Raw genomic sequence first — 20,688 nt, 5'->3', positions numbered from 1 at the left:
GGACTTTAAATTTTATTGCATTGAGCCATATGCCATAAGAGTGTGTTGATTACATGTTATGGTTACTAAGCTACTGGTTAGTAACTTTCTTTGATATTAAATTTAGTGCATGCCTTATAAAGCAAGTAATCTTTATAGTAGTTAATTTTTAAATAGTCTGTAAATTGAAGACTAATATTTAATATGGTTTAGATTAATTTGGGTATTGTGATTTTTATTACAAAACCAAACTGATCATATTGCTTTAGTTCAGAGATTATTGTACCAAGGTATTAAATATCTTGGTTCCTGTCTTTGATCCTCAAAGCAGCTTTGGTGGCATGGAAAACATGAGTAAGTTTAATTTAACAATTAGGATCTTTTTGTATATATATTTTTATATCCCTTTGTACATTATGTATTTAATCATGGAGTATGCATGAAGTTTAAGACTTTTGGGTTTTGAAGTCATTAGAATTTGTTAGAGAGGTTCTTGTATTCCTTTATAATGGGGATATATGTATGTTTCTTTAGGTAGATAAGTGATATTATGAATTTTTATTTCCAGCAACTATAAGAAAATCAAAAGTTGATAATAAGTGATGTAAGAAGGTGATTTCTGGATCTTGTAACTACATGGTATTAGGAGTGAATTGAGGTAACCAAGCATTTAAAATAATGTTAACCAAGCCCTGGCTGGGTAGGTCAGTTGGTTAGAACGTCATCCAATACCCCAAGGTTGCGGGTTCAATCCCTCGTCAGGGCGCATAACAAGAAGCAACCAATGAATGCGTAAATATAAGTGGAACAACAAAATAATAATATTAACCAAATATAGAAAATGAAAGTAATACATAGATCATACATAGCTACAGTTTAAATTGCTGATTGGTGGAAGGTTTTTCAATTAAACTTATATTCAAATTAAGTGAAAGAAAGTGATCTAATACTTCTTTTCTTTTCTCCTTTAATCACACAGGAGAACCAGGATTACTGAGTAGAAAGCCTTCCTGTGGTGCTCCACTGTGGTCCCTTTTCAGCATTCACCCTGGATGTTCTCTTCACTGTGGGATGAGGTAGTAGGTTGTATAGTTTTAGGGTCACACCCACCACTGGGAGATAACTATACAATCTACTGTCTTTCCTAACGTGATAGAAAAGTCTGCATTCTGGCGGCGTCTTAGGAAGTTCAAAGCCAATTGTACAGTATCTATTTAAGGTTAATGTGTAAAAGTGCTGTAGTACACCATTTCTTTATGGTGCACATATTGCTTATTCTTTCAGAGACTAAAAACTTTAGCAAGTAGACTGGATGGGGGGGAGAAACTTTTTGCTTCTCATTTCTCTATATCAGAATAACTGTTTTATTGACGCTGATAATTTTATGTTGCATTTTCTTTTGAAAAAGATTGTGCTCTTCATTTCAGAAGAAAAGATTGCTCTATCAGAGTGAGGTAGTAGATTGTATAGTTGTGGGGTAGTTATTTTACCCTGTTCAGGAGATAACTATACAATCTATTGCCTTCCCTGAGGAGTAGACTTCCTGCATTTTGTTTTTATGTAGATAATATTAAAACTCAGAAGAATTGCCTGGCTGGCGTGGCTCATAGGTTGGGCATCGACCTATGATCCAGGAGATCGGGGTTCAATTCCCGGTCAGTGCGCATGCCCTGCTTGTGGGCTCGATTCCCCAGTAGGGGGCATGCAGGAGGCAGCCCATCAATGACTCTCTCATCATTGATGTTTCTATCACTCTCTCCTCCCTTTCTCTGTGAAATCAATAAAGACATATTTTTTTTAAAAAAAATAAAACAATTTTGACATTGTTTTGTATTTACAGTTTGTCGGTTGCTAATTTTCTCTGTTCGGATATAGTGTACCTGCAATAGTGATTTAGCATTTTTCACATGTATATTTCAGAAATTTGAAATTAAACAAAAGTCTCAGAGAGGAGAAAGTTTCAGGCACTCTTAATAGGGGGGAGCAGGCCCCTTTGGAATTGTGAATAGGCTTGTCATCCTACATCCTGCTTCACATGTCTGCAGGAGGTCCTGGGTGATGGAGGTAAATGCAGAATCGAAAGGCAGGCACTGTTTGAGCTAACATGGAGTCAGGTTGATTATGATTCATTCTCCCTGGTTGGGGTTTTTGGGTGGTCTTGGACAATGATGTTAACCACTGTTTCATGGATGTGATGATTTGGATGGCTTCATCTTTCCAGACTTTGTGCTCCCTGATAAGTCACAAAGACCTGAGCTTTGCCCCCCAAATCCTAAGTGATCCTTTATTCACAAAGGAGGTGCTCTGATCCCCTGAGGCTGTCAAATGGGGACATCCATAGTTTGCTGTTTAAAGAAGATGTGAGGGTAATGCTTAAAAGGGCTACTTGATTTTTAACACCCATGAAGGCTCATGTTTTAGCTTTTTTCCAGTGGCCAAACCATATGTTACCTTGGGCCTTTATAATCAAGAAAGGCTTAAAGCTCTGTTTTAAGTGCTTGCTGTTTTTATTTTGTTTTTGGAGAAGAAAAGGCAAAATGTGGAGGTGATCAAGAGGTAACCTTCCCAAATATTTACGTTTATCCTGAATTTTAGTGTCTGAGACAGTGATTTTCTACCAGTGTGTTGCAAGAAATTTTAAAACGTGCAATAACTAACTAGTCAGGGGCACTGACTTCTTTTCCCTTAGGTTGTCAGATTTAAAAAATGACAACAGCCAACACAATAGCTGTTGTGTGATGAGTCAAAAATTATACCTTTTTTGTCAAATTGGGAAAATACATATTTCTTTGGTGTGCCACAGAATTTTAGTAATTAGTTCATGCCATGAGGTGAAACAGGCTGACAGTTGCTGATCTCAGTGCAGTGTCACTGGCATCAGGAACTTTGCATGAGAGAAACCATCAAATTCTTCAATGGGTCCAACCCAGGTGATTTATCTGAGCCAAATTAATACTTTTTGTTTCATCCCTGGCACATATGGACACCTGCATGGTCCAGAATTAGATTTTGTTATAAACGACATACAAAAATGGGGAGGGTGGAGACCTTTTACATTCATTGCCTTTTAGTGTGCCAAAGAAAAGTGGGAAAGTTTGAGAATAGTTATGGAGTTTTGTGGGTTTCCGACACATGCTGCCTTTCCTGTGGATGTTGTCATCACTCTGCAGTTGGAAACATCCTTATTTAATAACTAAGGTCTGAAGAAAAATGAATTTGTCTTTTATTAATTACACAAGGGCCCATTTCATACACATACTAGCCAAGCCCAGTAAGTGAATCAGATTATGGAGAATTACTCTTTTGTAAAAACACTTGAAAGTACCTCTATGGAAAGTGTGATAGTCTCTAAAAGCTTGTTTTTGATAGTGACAAAAAAGTGATTAGAATTTCCTTGTGTTCACTATAATTGAAAAATTTTAAATGAAATATCTGGGCTCAGGAGGGGCTGGCCGTAACCTAGGAAATGAGCCATCTAAAGGGGACTGGCAGCAGTTGGTTGCAAGCAGGATTTATACGTAGTGTCACCTAATTTTCCAGCTTATCAAGAAAGGTAAATTTTATGAAATTCTATGTTTAAATTTTGGTAATACATTAAAAATATAAGGTGGGCTGGATATTAGGCTTCTGGTTTGCATCTGATGTAATTGAATTTTTGTTTCTTTGTAACAAGAGGTTTGATTTTAAGCATATGTGTGTGTGTATATATATATATATCTTTGATGTTTACCAAGATTGTATGACCAGTAACATTTTAAAGCAGAGTGAAAGAGTTCTAATTCGTTGGGGGTGGGGGGGAAGCCTAATTTAATAGGTTAATTTCAAGTACCTCTGCCAAGTAGAAGACTGCCAAGAAAAAACATGGGTTCCTAGGAAGAGGTAGTAGGTTGCATAGTTTTAGGGCAGGGATTTTGCCCACAAGGAGGTAACTATACGACCTGCTGCCTTTCTTAGGACCTTACTATTCCACGGTAACCTGTTTCCTTGCTTCCTTGCTTTGGTGTAAACAGAGTTCTTACAAATGCAGATTTTCTTACAAATGAAAACATTGCAGGAATACAAAAGGAAGCAAAGCCTGCCTTCCTGATTTATAAACAGCTGCATGGTATCAACATCAATTAGTAAAAGTCAACTAATGAGAATTTAAGATTTCTGAAGTATATTTAGTTGCTTATTTGCCTCACTTTGGGGTCGCTGGAAAGTTTTGGAAAGCAGTGACTGTTTTTGGGCAAGTTCCCATTTGATCTTGAGAGTGCCAGATGTTTCTCCTCTAGTCTGTTACACCTAAAAGAAGACATTTAATAAAGCTATTGAAATATTTTCTGTTCCCTACACTGTAACTACTTACCTTGCTAAGTTCCTGGGTTTGTCTTCTGATCTTAAAATTTGGTGCAGTTCTTAGGGTGGTATTGCATATTGTGGAAATGATTGCATTGAGTGTGCATTATGGTATTAACGCTCTGATTGATGGAATTACTGTAATTTGTTCAACACCTTTTCAATAAAAATACTTGTTTTACTTTAAAAGTTGTGTTTTTTAAATCGTTTCATCTCCATCCTTGCAGAATTAGATGTATAATTTTATGTGTAAGTATTTGTATTTATTTGTAAGACTTATGATCTGTTTACTTGATTTCATTTTTTTATTTGCAGTGATTTGCCAATGGTACTCTCACTTCCAGATGTATATTAATGAAGCTAATTTGAGCCGTATGCAACTCTTCCATTTTTGTAAACACTTGTATGTCTTTGAACACAAAATTACATGTGCTGAGGACGTCCTAGTTTTAATTTCTCATTCTTTGAGTCTGAGCTCAAGCAGGCAACTTGCAAAAACAATATTCCTCAAGTCCCCAGTCTGGTTCAAACATTTACGAGCCTGGGGTATGTGTGCATTAGCATCCCACGGTAGATTTAATTTATTTCGAGCTATTTTGAACAGTAATATTTTAAAGGCTCCAGGGTAGAAAGGTTGAGGAAATTCAGTGACGTTTCCTGTCCTTCCCCTCCACCTCAGTGAATGTTTCAGTGGAAGGTCAGGGGTGGGTTCTAAGCATGTTTTCCACTTATGACCAATTGGGGCTTTAAATATCCCTGTAAATTGAGATAGTTGTGTGTGGCTTGGCTTCTAAGGCATTTTTACATTATGCAGTCCTTTACAATCAAAGATTTTAAAATAAAAATTTCAATTCATGAGTGGCAAAATTGCAGCAATTTCATGTACACTGAAAATTTTAATTCAAATTTTGTCCAGTTTCTTATTATTCTAATTATCTCTAATCATTTTCCTTATTAAAGTATTTGGCCCATACCAGCCAGCTATTATTCCTCCCCTTCCCCCTTCATTGAACTGGTCAGGTTCCTTGCTCCTTCCCATTCTGTTTTCTAGTTTGCCTCCTACTCAGGCTCTTGTTGGGAGGGGGCTTGAGAAATCCTCTGGGGAGTGGACATAATTCAGCACTGTTTGGTGGTTGATGGCCCACCCAAAGGAAGCATCTATAATCTGACTCCTTGGGATTCTGAAATCTTGCTCAAAAATCATAACTTAAAACTTTAGTTTGATTTAAAAGCTATTTTTCCCTGAGTGAGAAGGGGGTATGGTGGAGTAATTGTATCAAATTATATTAATAAAGAACAATGGGTTAGGCAAATTAGTGTTTCAAAGGACTATGGAGGCTACCCAATGCTAGTATGGAAGCATAAACAACATCCTAGGTTCTTTGTGGTTTCCATTCTCAAGGTGACCACTTTGTCTCAACATCAGTGCTGTTAACTGGCCATCATGTCACCCTCTTCGGGCTCGGACATATGAGGAGAGTAGGCACATTTCAGCTGGCAAACCCTTTTGAACGAAAGGCCACCTAATTGTGCTGTCTGTTGCACACTGGCTGCAAGGAAAGCGGGGAAGTGGCTTAGGCCACTTAGTAAGGAGGAGACAGAAGTGCACAGCTGACTGCAGCAGCAGGCATTAGGAGAAACTGGGCATGAAGACTGACGTGTTCTGTTCTACCCCTGCCATTAACACAGGCGTAGGGAACCTCTGGCCCACAGACCCTATGGTCTGGCCCTGCCAATGCAGCCGCAGGCGGGACTCAAAATTCAATAAATCCAGGCGCTTTTTCATGGCTAATTTTTAAGTTGGTAGTTTTGTATGGCGTGAATGATGTTATAAAGATTCAGATGGCCCTTGGCAGAAAAAAGGTTCCCCAAGTCTGTATTAATGCCTGGGTAGCCTCAGTTGGGCGGGGCCCCTACCACCCCTTCTGGGCTTGGTGAGAAATTCTTAGACTGGAGAGGTTCAGTCAGAAGGGCTCTATGGGACTTGACACCTCAGCAGAGAGTTGATTAGGACATTTACAGTGTACATTACCTTTAGCACAGACTGGTACAGAACTGGAAGTAACAAAGCAGTGTTTCCCCTTAAACTATTGTTTAGAACAGTTTTAGGTTCACAGCAGAAAGTACATAGTTCACGTATACCCTGTCTCTAGCTCCCACCCCCAAACTTCCCCACTATGGACAACCTGATGACAGTGGTACATTTTAATAAAGTATTTTTTGTTTTACCCTTTAAGTTCTTTCACCATTAGTTAGGCTAAGAAGTTTAACTTACTTCCTTACTTGAAGGAAGGATACAACTCAGCAATGACCAAGGGACAGTTGCTTGGCTCTATGAGGACCAAAATTGACTGGAAAATTAGCAGCAGAAGCAGGTACTTTATAACTAGGAATTTTATATAAACTTGCCAAGAGCCAAATTCGGAGGACTGAAGACAGTTGCGTTAGACCAGCAGAGTCGGGGGAAGTGCACGGTGAGCATTCTTCACCACAGAGTTATCCCAGCAAGTAGTGGTAGGGAATGAGACTGGTCGGACTTTCATGAGTGCTGGAGACGTGGTCCCTGTGCTTTGAGCTCTCTGGGGTGAGCATGGTGGGACTCCCTTGATGAGTGGGGATGGGGGGAGTCAAGGGACAGAACTTTCCCCAGGGCATAACCTGGGGGGAACCACAAATCTATCAAAGCCTGTGTACAGCATGGCACCTCAGCAGCGAGGGCTGGAGGAATGCTGTGGCTACCGAGGAGGTGCTAGGGAAAACACCGAAAGGGCTACCTAAATGACTTCCTCCTGGCAAAACGAGACACAGTGGGTCTGGGCTGCCTGTAGCAGCTTCAGCCAATTAAGCAGATAAGGATGAGTCAAATATGAGCATTTATTCCATTTTTGCCAGCAAATGGGAGAGCAGTGGGATTTGTCCACATAAGATCTGCTCTGCCCTTCCCTTATTACCTGGATGGTTAAATAGGGCAGCAGGCAAGGGGGTGGGGTGGGGATGGCTGCAGGGTCTGTGGTCCCTGTGCCCCTTCCAGGATCTTGAAGTCAGATAAACAAGGTAGTTAATTTTCAGCATTCCTGAGGGGGTGGGGGTCAGGCTCCAGGCTCAGCAACCAAACCAAAGCGCATCCTGTCCCTTGTGTTTTCAACATGCATTTTCTTTTCTGAGCAATGGACCCATCCAGGCCCCAAGGTGTCTCATCTTTTTACAGCTCTGTTCTTCTTGCAGCACATCCTCCAGTTTCCCAGGGTCTGTAGGAAAACTTCTTATCTATAGTTAGTAAGGGGAATAATCATTAGACAACGATGGTCCTATTCCTATTAGGTGCCCTCCCCCTTTCACAGTCATAGTAGCAGCATGAGCAACATCTCTGCCCTCAGCACTGGGAGAACCATGATTCCACTGGGGTATGGAATCTTAGGTAAGGTGCGCTGGCTCTTGGTCTTGGGGTAGATTGTGACCAGATCTGATCAATGAGGTATTAAGGAGTGGTGGTGGAGGGGGAGGGGCTTCATAAGAGGAAGGTTCAGAGGAGAAACTGCTTTGTGCTGCACTTTGCTGCCTTGAACATGGTTGTGTGATGACCAGAGCTACTGCAGCCATCTTGTGACCACAAGATGAACTGATAGGGGCACTTACAATGTCCAAAGATGGAGCACCTGAATTAATCTGAAATATATTACTTACAAAATTGTAGAACACATATACTTATGTAAGCAGGGATTTAAGGTTTTTTGGCTTAGACATCATTCTCCTAGGCCTTTGCACCCTGCACTCCCCTTGATGCTAGACTGAAGCAATTAAGGAGGTGGCCAGCTGTGAACAGTGGATTAAGATACCACCTTATCAAGACATCCCCAGGCGACCAAGATAAAAAAAAATGACTTCCATGACTGCATGTAGCTGCATTCCAGTCCCAGCCTCAGTTTGCCCCATATGACCTGATCCCTCAGGCTGCTCCTTAAGACAGGTTTTAGATACTCATATGCTCCGTTTTCCTTGGCCAGCTTTATATGATTCAACCCTGCCTCCGTTGAATTGGATACAGCGACAGGCAGCCCCCAGCCCCACTGGGGTTTCCCGGTAACAGAACTACCCCACCATGAGTGGGTGTGTTGTTACTTGCAGAGGAAAGCTCCCCTCACTGGATTCCACATAGCTCGGGGAAGTCCAGGGAAAGCCTCTTAAGTGTGCTGAAGTGTAAGGGAGAAGTGAAGGTGCTCAGGCCATCTGCTAGGAAGGAGCCCTGTGGCTGGCGTAAGGATGGTAGAAACTGCTTCTCTGGCATCTGGAGGCCATGGTGGGACCCTGAACCTGAGCCTGCATGTGGTGGGGACATTTCAGAAACCTGGATGTTAGAAGTTGTCAGCCAGCAAGGACCAAGCTCAGACAACCTGTGAACCAGACACTCCTCCCTGGTGCTATGATAGCCCTTTGGAAACTTAGATCACCCTCAGGGAGGAAAAGGGGTAGGTGGAGAACCTTAAATTTTATAGACTTCTAAAACTGCTTTAAATCAAAACAATTACCTAAAATGGACGAGAGTTAAGTGTTCTGCCATTCACAGAAGTAGGGGCTCAAGATATTCAGAAATAAAAATTTAAGTTACATTTCTGTGCAACTGCAAATTTTGAAACTCTGCAGTTACCCTAATCAACTTAGTGCTTCTTTGATGATTTGCAGTGAAATACTGATACAGAAACATTTTAAAAGCAAACTATATAGCTGATCTGTTTCTCACAGGTAATGTAGACTAACATTCTTTCAACATCTCATTTTATATACCTAGTATGTTATTCAGAGTGCTCAATATCAGCATGTTTCACATGACAGGCTCTCAGTAAATTCAGTGTGTATATACAGTTCTTGCTTTTCACAGTACCTTGTTAACAGAAATTTATGCAATTGTGTCCTTCCTTTGCCTTGCCTGGTAGAGAACCATGCAAAGTGAGAACAAGGTTCCAATACGAATGTGCTGAACAAAGCAAAAACTACCCTTTGCTTCTTAAAATGTCCCCAGCTTTCTTCCATGCCTTTTTTTCCCTATTAGTACAGGAAACATTGATCACAGGTCCTCATGGGAAACTGAGTCCTCTAAACGCCTAGGTTGTATCATCAGCCCATTGTCAGCTGCTTCGGACGCCAAATACTAAGTCCTGAGGTGTCGTGCTTTAACCAAATCTGAAGGTAGAGGAGTCACCCAGCAGACGTAGGACACTAATCAAAATGAGGAAAGAGATGTTTGAGAAAATCTGAAAAGTTACACAATGTTTGAGATCTAGCAACTTCCTAGATTGTAAATAAGAAATCTTAACAATGATTTAAAAAATCATCCCCCAATCCCAAACCCTAGTGGGACAGTATAGTGAATGTCTGGATAGTGAGAAAATATATTCTAGTTACTGGGAAAAGTCCACTGAAAAATAATACCTGGTTTATATATAGTTATTTTGTGATCGAGGGAATGGTAACCTAATCCCTAAGAGAATCATGCAAAATGCAATCCTTTGAATATGGCTTCTTTCACTTAGCATATTTTAAATTCATTCGTATTACAACATATATGAATAGTTTTGTTCCCTTTTTTGCTGAATAGTATTCTATTGTATGGATATGTCACATTTTGTTTATTCTTTCACTGGCTGATGGGCATCTAGATTGTTTCTAGATTTGGCTTTTATAATTGATATTGCTGTAAACATTTGCATATGAATCTTTCTGTGGACATCTGTTTTCATGTCTTTAGGAGAAATACCCGGAGTGGAATTCCTGGGTCACATGGGAAGTTGATGTTTAACCTTCTAAGAAGTGAATTTCAACCAGTGTGTCATGGCAGGCACATGGGTGTGCCACAAGAATTTTTAAAACATGTAATACCTGACTATTTAGTTCAAAAGAAACACAGTAATTCACATAAATGGGTTTTTAAATAAGATTCTTCTCAAAATAAACTTACGATCTCCAGCGATTTACACAAATATTTTCAGAATGTTTTATCAAAATGACCACCCATTAATCTTCACTGTGTACCTCAAAGTGCTGGGCTGGTGGTGTCACCTACATGGAAGGGGAGATGTGAGTAGTCCCCACTCTGCAGTGTGCAGGTGGACACAGCCCACCTGCTACTCTAAAATTTTGCTTCTTCAGATATAAAATTGCTGGGTGGCCTAGATAGCCTATAAGAGACCTTTCAAAAGGATCTAAGTCAGCTTGAGACTCCACCTTGAGCAGACACTTAGGGTGGTAAAAGAAATGCATGAAAGTGGTGGGTGAAGCATTTCTTACCTTTTGATGCCATCACTCGAAACCCTTCTGCACTGCGTTTCAGGAAATCTTTGATATTTTTATTTAAAGGCTAATATTGGCAAATGAGGCATCTAAAAATGAAACTTTGGGTGAAAATATAGAAAGGCCATGCCAAGTTTGGGTAGAAAAACAACGCAGCACCGTATCAACCCAGGACTTTCTGCCTCTGACTTCTAAGAACCATCAATGTGGTCTCAAGAAGCATATTCAAGCCATTCAACGAAGATCTATGGAGTGCAGCACACCTATCCAGAATGGGTTTCCTGAAATCCTCCAGGCAGTCGCCTTTCATGAAACTGGTTGTAACAGAAAGGATGTAAGAGAATTAAGTGCAGGGTAGGATTTTTTTTCCTTTACAGATCAGAAAAGACTTATCCAAAGAGAGTGATGGCTTCTCATTTTCTGTGCCCTAAAAATAATACATCATTCTAGCAATCCAGCACACTGCCCTTTTTTTCCAAAACGCATCACTTTATTTTCCTAGTAAGGCAGCCATGCGTTATAGATCTTAAGCACATGACAGTCACGTGATTTCTTCAGTAAGCCAAGTATTTCTGTTACAAGAAAGGGGACCTGGCCCTTGGTGGGTCTGCATAGGGCCAGCCGGTGGTATGTGGCTTCTTGACTTTGTGCAGGAAAAATTTCACAACATGAGTCCCGATGGTTATTCCCGAGGGAACATTTATTAATGCTGGGGACAGTAAAACAAGAAAGGGCTTAGCACAGGCGAAGCAACAGAAGAGCCTAAGCTGGGCTCCCCTGGCTCTCAGGGAAGCTGAGAAAAGGAAACCTTGGGGTCAGGTTCAGGGGATTAGCCTGCAACGAGCTGCCTCTGCCCCCTGCTGTTCTGGTTGCAAGTTTCGTGGGGTCCCTTAGAGTTTAGGAGACGCGTGCCTGTGCGGGAAGAAGAGGGGAAGGGGAATGGTGGTGGGGGTGCTCCCCAAAGGGAGAGCACACCGGGTCCTTTGTCTTGAGCATATATGGATTATTTTTGTTAAAAGTCTCTCACCACATATATTTGGGGCAACTATCATCAAATAAATTGATGACTGTTATGTATTTCTTTGAAGTGGAAATTATTTTAAAGCTGAGGCAGATGAGGGAGTCAAAAACTATGATTTGTTTTTGATGAAAAATGTGAATCATGGTCTCAGAGTTAGAAGACAGATTAGTCTTCTTGTAGGACCCTGGATCTAATGCAGGAATTCCATCTGCAACATCCCTAGTGGAAAATCCTAGTAGCTCAGGCAAGAGGCAGTCCTCTTCTTAATAATGCTTCAAGATCCAAATCAAGAAGTAATTCCTGCCTAGCTGGTTGGGCATGGACCTATGCACCAGGAGATCCGGGTTGGATTCCTGGTCAGAGCCCTGGTTACAGGCTCGATCCCCAGCAGGGGGCATGCAGGAGGCAGCTGATCAATGATTCTCTCTCACCATTGATGTTTCTCTCTCTCTCCCTCTCCTCTTTCTCTAAAATCAATAAAAACTTTTTTTTTTAAAAAGAAGCAATTCCTACATGATGATCTCCCTGATGGGTATGTTAGGACTTCTTTTAATCAGAGTACAGTTTTACGTAGAGCCAATCTCATATTTTTTCTCTTTCTCTTATTTTCTATGCAGCCTTCTTCTTGTGATAATGGGAGGTGCTACATTGCCTACATGATGAGATGAAGTGAGGTACTCAGTGTGCAATTTAAAACTTAAGAATTGTTTGTCAGTGGAATTTCCCATTTAATGTTTTCAAACCTCAGTTGACTGGAGGTAACTGAAACCTAATGTGGTCCTTCTCAGTCTCTGCTGTCCAGAGGTAAACGCCAGCCTCATCCTTGGGGCCTAGAATTTCCACAGCTGTATTGAAACCAGCTAACAGTATCTTATCTGAGGGTAGTTGTTAGTTGGTCGTCTTGTGAGGGAGACCTTTTCTTCTCCTCTCCTCCTCCTGGGTCTGCCATGGGTGTAAACAGTATACTCTTGCCCATCTCCTATTAGACTTGAAGTTCCTTGAGGGCAGAGTTTGTGTTTAATTTAGGTTTTTATCCCGATGAGTTCCGTTTGGATATTGCATATAACTAACCACAGGAACTCAGTTCTGGATCACATAAGCTTCCCAGGTCGTCTTTCAGGAACCTTGCGTTTTGGTTAGTCGTCTGGATGCTGAATGTGGTACCATCAGAACGAGAACAGAGCTATATTTTCCCTTCACCCAGACACCACCTAGGAGCACAAACATACAGGCTCTTCCTATGAGAAACTCTCACTTATTGGATGACTGGTGCCACCTCTTCCATTGATCTGGAGGCTGAAACTCCAAGACCAAGGCACTGGCATGGTCACATTCTGGTGAAAGTCCTCCTCCTGGTTCATATCCAGCACCTTCTTGTTATTTCCTCATGTGGTGGAAGAGCCAAAATTTTGATGAAATCTAAATTTTGAAAACTTTGCTTGTGCTTTTGGTGCCATAGCAAAGAATCCATTGCCAAATCCAAAGTCATGAAGATGTTCCCCTATGTTTTATTTTAAGATTTTTACAATTTTAGGTCTTATATCACATCATCAATACATTCCGAGTTAATTTTTGTATATGGCATGTGGTAAGAGTCTGACTTCATTCTTTTGTATATGGCCATCCAGTTGTCCTGTCGTTATTTTTCCACCTATTGAATGGTTTGGGCACCCTCATTATAAATCAGTTGGCCACAGATACACTGTTTTATTTCTGGATTCTCAATTCTATTTCATTGGTCAATATGTCTATTGTTATGCCCACATCGAGTGTTTTGGTTTCCATAGCTTTGCAGTAGATTTTGAAATAGGTACTGTAAATCCTTCAACTTGGATCATTTTTATTTCTTGGCACCTCAGTGCTCATGCAATTCCATGTGAATTTGAGGATTGGCTTTTCCATTTCTATAAAATAGGGCATTAAATTTTTGATAGGGATTTTTATTGAATCTGTAGGCTGCTTTAGGTAGTATGTCAAATTAACATTATCAAACTCAGGAATACAAAATGTCTTTCCATTTATTTCAGTTTTCTTTAATATCCTTTAGCAATGTTTATAATTGTCAGTGTAGAAGTCTTTAATCTCCTTGATTAAATTTATTCCTAGGTATTCTTTTAGATGCTATTGTCAACAGAATTGTTTTCTCAATTTCCCTTTTGAGTTGTGCATTGCTGCTGTACAGAAATAGAAATTCTTTGTGTGTTGTTTGTATTCTGCAAGTTTGCTAAGTTCATTTATTAGCTCTAGTAGTTTTTTATAGTTTAATAGCAAACTTACAGTAACAGCACAGAGACAGACAACTTTAAAAACATTTACTTGCATTTAGGACAACTTAGATAAGTACAGTGAATGGATAGAATCTACTGGATGATAAAAATGCTGCAAACACCATTTAGTTGCCATCAATAAAAAATTTACTTGGTTTTTAATAAATCTAAATTCTGGCATTGTCCAGAAAAATTTAACAGGTTTATTATTGTTACAGAGTTGAACTGCTGAAAATTACAGAGTGGTTGAAAGCAGACATTTCTCTCTTCTTCCTGTTTTTAGGGGGAATGGTTTTAGTTTTTGCCCATTGAGTGTGATGTTGGCTGTAGGTTTGTCATATTTGGCCTTCATTGTGTTGAGGTATGATCCCTCTATTCCCATGTTGCTGAGAGTTTTTATCAAAAATGGGCGTTGGATTCTGTCTACTGCTTTTTGTGCATCTATTGATAGGATCATGGGATTTTTGTCTTTCAGTTTGTTTATGTGATGTATCACATTTACTGACTTATGAATATTGTGCCAGCCTTGCATCCCTGGAATAAATCCCACTTGGTCATGGTGATAGTGAGAAAGGGCACATAATGAGAATAGAGCCACAGATGTTTAATAATTACTCACCTTACTAACTATAGATAAGTTTTCTTACAGACCCTGGGAAAACGAAGGATGAAACAAGGTTGTAAAAAGATAAGGTGCCTTGGTGGGTCCATTACTCAGAAAAGAAATACATTTTGAGAACAGACCAAGGACAGGATACGCTTTGATTTGGTTCCTGTGCTGGGACCCTGACCCGCCTCTGGGAGTTTGCCTCAGGAATGCTGACCACACTTTGATCTCAGGAACAGGCTGAGCTGTTTGTAACATAGAAGGTTAGCCACCTGGTTATTGGACTTTGAGCTCCTGAAGGCTGTACTGCAGACCCAACCCTTGCTTTTCTCTGTTACACTTGTAGCTCAAAGCTGCACATAGCCTGTCTTCTCCCTCATTGGTATATAATTAGCCAACTGGCAAGGAGAGTCAGAGCAGAATTTCCAGGGTGACTGACTGCTCTCCCGTTTTTGCGGTCAATAATGGAGTAAATGCTCATATATGATTCAACCCTGTCTCTCCTTAATTTGGCCCAAGTAGTGACAGGTAGCCTTGGACCCCTTGTGTCGGGTTTCAATGGTATATAATCTTTTTAATATATTACTGGATCCAATCTTCTAATATTTTGTAGAGGATGTTAGCATCTATGTTCATCAGGGATATTGGCCTGTAATTCTTTCTTTGGAGGGTCTTTATCTGGTTTTAGAATTAGGCTAATCCTGGCCTCATAAAAAGAGCTTGAAAGTGTTCCTTCCTCTTGGATTTTTTGGAATACTTTGAGGAGGATAGGGGTTAGTTCTTCTTTGAATGTTTCGTAAAACTCCCCTGTGGAGCCATCCAGACCAGGGCTTTTGTTTGCTGGGAGCTTTTTTATTACTGCTTCAATTTCATCAGTTGTTGTTAGCTTACTCAGGTTTTCTGATTCTTCATGATTCAGTTTTGGAAGATTGTATTTTTCTAGGAATGTGTCCATTCTGTCCATGTTGTCCAGCTTGTGGGCATATAGTTGTTCATAGTATTTTCGTACAATTCTTCATATATCTGTGGTGTCAGTTGTTACTTCACCTCTTTCGTTTCTGATTTTGTTTATTTGAGTTCTCTCTTTGTTTCTTGATGAGTCTGGCTAAAGGTTCATTAATCTTACTCATCTTTTCAAAGAACCAGCTCTTGGTTTCATTGATTTTTTTGTTTTTTTTTTTAGTCTCTAATTTATTTCTGCTCTGATCTTTATTATTTCCTTTCTTCTACTTACTCTGGGCTTATCTTATTGTTCCCCTTCTAATTTTTTAAGTTGTAGGGTTTATTAGAAATTTTTCTTGCCAGGCTGGGCGTGGCTCAGCAGTTGAGCATCGACCTAGGATCCAGGAGATCACGGTTCAGTTCTCAGTCAGGGCACATGCCAGGGTTGCAGACTCAATCTGCAGTCAGGGTCGTGCAGAAGGCAGCCGGTCAATGATGACTCTCTCATCATTGATGTTTCCATCTCTCTCCCTCTCCCTTCCTCTCTCTGAAATCAATAAAGATATATTTTAAAAATTGTTTTCTTGTTTTTTGAGCTAGGCCTGTAGTGCTATGAATTCCCTCTCAGGACTACTTTCACTGTGTTCCATAGGTTTTGGATTGTTGTGTGTTCATTTTCATTTGTTTCCAAGAAGTTTTTAATTTCTTCCTTGATCTCTTTGGTAACCCATTCATTGTTTAATAACATGTTATTTAGCCTCCATGTGTTTGAATGTTTTTGAGTGTTTTTACTGTAGTTGATTTCTAATTTCATGCCATTGTGATCTGAGAAGATGCTTGATATGATTGCAGTCTTCTTGAACTTGCAGAGACTTGTTTTGTGTCCTAACATGTGGTCTGTCTTTGAGAATGTCCCATGTGCACTTGAGAAGAATGTGTATTCTGCAGCTTTGGGGTGAAATATTCTGTAGATGTCAATTTTTGTGATCTAGTGTGTCATTTAGAGTCACTGTTTCTTCTTTTTTTTATTTTCCCATTTTATTGACCCTACCCCTGTCCCACCCCAGTGTCCGATTCAACTGGCCCATGCCCTCACAGGGTGCTGCAGAGAGTCAGTCCTTAAAAACAAACCCTAAAAATAAATAGGCAAGGATCTCCCCAGTCCAGGGTCCTGGGGCTAATATCCTGCGCCACCTGGGGCTTGAAGGCGTGGTAGGCACTGGTGATGAGTGCGATAAAGAGGCTCAGCACCATGTAGGTGAAGAGGCTGATGAGGCAGTAAAGGTAGATCTGGGAGAAGAGCCGGACGAGGCTGCTGCGGCCCGGCTGCCTCTGCATTGCCGCTAACGTCACGAACATGTCATCTCCACTGATGAGCGAGAATAGGCACCCCGACACCTTGGACCATGAGCGGAACTTCACATGGTAGGGCCCCAATACCATCCAGCCGCAGAAGCAATAGCCCAAGTAGATGACAGCCACACAGCAGCAGAGTCGCATGACGCTGGGCAGGGCCACCTGCAGCCTAGTGATGAGGCTGTTGTACTTACGGAAGAAGGTCAGGTAGCGATGACACCGACCCAGACGAGCAGCATTGAGGTGCCCAGGAGGATGCTGCAGACGTCGTAGCTGGCCAAGTCCTTAGCTTCAATGCCATTTCAGTGCCCCAGATGGTGAGCGCGTCATTGGTGATCAACAGGATGTACCAGACGTTGACAAATTGCAGCCGCTCCCACAGGCTGATGGCCTGTCCCTGCCGCCACATGAACCCCACAAACTCATTCTGCAGCAGGAAGCCAGGAGCAGGGAGCAGGCGCACAGCAGGAAGGAGAGGGAGCAGGTGAGGCTCACTCCCATGTAAACAGGAGCGGAAGCTGTGGTCTCCCTGCCTGAAGATGCTGGGGTGCTTACGCTCCTGGGGTGGGCCTGGGCCTCCAGGCTGGTGGATGCCTTATTGTCAAATGTGATCAGGATCCTGAAGGTGTAGCAGTCTGGGGTCTCATTGGTGATCAGGCTTTGAAGGTTGATGGTCTTCAGCTGAAAGTGGATGGTGACGTTGATCAGCTTGTGGAATTTGAGCATGAGGTTCTTGTAAGGGGCGTTGCCATCCAAGGGGGAGAAATCATCACTGGGGGGCAGAAGGGATCTCTCAGGGGGGCCCACCAGGATGCAATCAGTGATGACCATTGAGTCGATGTCAAAGGTGTCATTGGCTGGGTCCACGTGGCTGCGGTGGTAGTGCCGCTGGCAGAGGGCCAGGGCTGAGCCATTGGCCCAGGGGCTGCCCTGCCCTGTACATATGCCAGCGGCCCAGGGACACATCAGGGAGCATCAGATACTGGTCCACAGTGTAGAAGATAGCCTGGTAGAGACACTTCTGTGTACAGGCTGCGAAGGTGTCATCTGCCCCATCAGAGTAGCCCAGAAGGAAGAGGTGGCGGAGGCAATGGTGTTCTCCTCTTGGAATGTCACTGCCAGCTGGTTGCTGAGCCTGAACAGAATGAGCTGCAGAGTGACTACCAAGATCTTAACCACTTGAAGCATCAACTTAAAGGGCTTGCGGCCCTTGGCCCAAAATTTGTCACAGGGGCTCATGAAGAGGTACTTGAGACAGTGGCGGAGGTTTCCTCTTCCACAGGGGTTGGAGGGGCCGGCAAAGCCCCAGCCTGGGTCCCATACCCGAGGCTGGGGCTCAGGAGGTGCTCGGTTTCTGAGTCGCGCTGGTCCATAGGGCTGCCATACCTGCGGGGGGGAGCGCCCACCTCTGTCATCGCTGTCCCGCTCCCTCGCGGTGCAGCTTCAAACCCCGAGTCACTGTTTCTTTATTGATTTTTTGGTGTGGAAGACCTACCCAGTGAAGCCACTGGGTGTTAAAGTCCCCTACTATGACTGTATTGTTGTTGATATCTCCCTTAAAATCCTCCATAAGTTTTTAAATATATTTAGGTGCTCCTATATTGGGTGCATATATGTTTACTAGGCTTATATCCTCTTGTATCAATCCCTTTAATATTATGTAGTGGCCTTTATTGTTTCTTGTGATGGCCATCATTTTGAAGTCTATTTTGTCAGATATGAGTATTGCTACCCCAGCTTTTTTTTTTTATTACCATTTGCATGGAAATTATTTTCCATACCATAACTTTGGTCCTGTGTGAGTCTCTTCTTCTGAGATGGGTCTCTTGTAGACAGCATATATATGGGTCATGTTTTCTTATCCATTAAGTTAACATATGTCTTTTGATTGGAGCATTGAATCCTTTTACATTTAAGGTTATTATTGGTAGATACTTATTACCATCTTAATTCTTTATGCCTATGTCTCTCTCTCTATTTCTTATTATTATTACAGCAGTACCTTTAACATTTCTTGCATTGCTGGTTTGGTGGTGATAAATTCCTTTAGCCATTTTTAGTCTTAGAAACTCTTTATTTCACCATCTATTTTGAATGGTAGCCTTGCTAGATAGAGTAGTCTTGGTTTCAGATCCTTGCTTTTCATTACCTTGAATACTTCAAGCCATTCCCTTCTGGCCTGTAGAGTTCCTGATAAGAAATCAGCTGACTGCCTTATGGGAGCTCCTTTGTAGTTAACAGATTGCTTTTCTCTTACTGCCTTTAAGATTCTCTCTTTGTCTTGAATTTTTGTCATTTTAATTATGATGTGTCTAGTCATAGACCTCTTTGGGTTCTTCTTGCTTGGGACTCTCTGTGCCTTTTGAATTTGTGTGACTTTTTCCTTTACCAGGTTAGGGAAGTTTCTGCCATTATTTCTTCAAACAGGTTCTCTTGCGCACTTTCTTCTCATTTTGCTACTCCCCTGATGTGAATATTGTTACATCTCATGTTGTCCCACAGCTCCCTTAAACTGTCTTCCTGTTTTTTCATTGTTTTTTTCTTTTTGGTTCTCTGATTGAATGATTTTTTTCTATCCTGTCTTCTAAGTTGCTGATCCGATCCTTAGCTTCCTCTAATCTGCTGTTTATTCCTTTCAATATGTTTTTATTTCTGCTGTCATTCTTCATTTCCAACTGATCATTTTTTATAGTTTCTATATTTTTTCTCATGCTGTTGAGCATCCTGATAATCATTACTCTGAACTCTATATCGGATAATTTACTTATCTTCATTTCATTTAGCTATTCTTCTGGAGAATTCTCTTGTTCTTTCATTTGGGGCGTATTTTTTTGTTTCCCCATTTTGGCTGGCTGCTTGGGTTTGCTTCCATGTATTAGGTAGATCTGCTATTACTTCCAGTCTTTTTGAGGGTTGCTGGTGCAGGCCAATGTCAAATGCTTTTCTACTGGCCCTGAGTACTCTGTTTGGAGCTAGCAGTGATCCACAGCTTGTGGCTCCTTCTGCTTGGGCTTGGTACATTTGGAAAGGACAGAGATGCTCACTAAGGTATGCTTTTCCTAGCCCCAGGTCCAGAAGCAGATCAGGAAAAGACTCAGAGCACCCAAAGATCCACCTCTGCCTGCAGGCCGATTGTTATTTTGAGTCTCTTAATGAGCCTCGGTCTGTAGACCACAGCAAGGTGTAAACTCCATAGGGTGAGGCAAGTGGTTTTCCAACGGGTGGAACAACTGCTTCCACCACAGGCAAAAGCTGCCTGGTTGGTAAAGGTCTCCCTGAGAAAGATGTCCTCTGCAATATGGGGGAATGACTCAGCAGAAGAAACCAGGCGGCTGCTTTCTGAGCTCTATCCCCAGAACTACCAACCCTGGATTCTCCTCAGACAGCGCTAGACCACTCTGCCCTCCTCCGCTGGAGCCCAAGGTGAGTGACTGCACACAAAATTTTGTGTGTTTCCCCTTTAAAAGGGTGCTTGTATTTCTTGCCTCCTCTCCCTGGCTGACAGATACCCCACTGCTTTTCACAGCCAGATCTTATGTAGGGATCTTTCTCAGTTCTGGTGCTCTGGGCTGGGGAGCCCAGCTTAGGGTTTAGACCCCAGAGTTCTCAATGGGAATCCCATGCAGCTGAAATATCCCTCCAGAAATTTAGCTTCTGCCTGTGGTAGCCCAGCTAGCCCTCTTGCTCCTCCACACTTCCTACTAGCCTCTATGTAGTCTCCACTTTTCCTCCTTGGTTATAAGGGTTCTCTGCAGCTAGTCTTCAGTTGGTTATTCAAGATAGTTTTTCTATATCTTAGTAGTAATTCCAGTTTAGTCCTGGGAGATTGTCATTATAGCTTCCACTTAATCCAGCACCATCTTGGAATCCCAGGTGCTGGGATTTTGATGAAG

The 20,688-nt window shown here is 41.7% G+C and overlaps 1 protein-coding gene and 1 pseudogene across 2 annotated transcripts in view; one reads left to right on the top strand and one right to left on the bottom strand.

The window, feature by feature from the left end:
• The window catches only part of ZNF169 (zinc finger protein 169), a 122,509-nt gene that overhangs the window by 8,061 nt on the left and 93,760 nt on the right, over window positions 1–20,688 (top strand). The window lies entirely within an intron of this gene.
• On the bottom strand, window positions 16,617–18,210 carry LOC308563585 (mucolipin-1 pseudogene; annotated as a pseudogene). The gene has a single exon. The product of its transcript is annotated as a mucolipin-1 pseudogene (transcript).

This window comes from Miniopterus schreibersii (genome assembly GCF_964146895.1).
Source record: "Miniopterus schreibersii genome assembly, chromosome: 11".
Lineage (NCBI taxonomy): Eukaryota > Metazoa > Chordata > Mammalia > Chiroptera > Miniopteridae > Miniopterus > Miniopterus schreibersii.
Note: the sequence above shows the minus strand (reverse complement) of the source record. Positions and strands in the feature narration are given on the sequence as shown.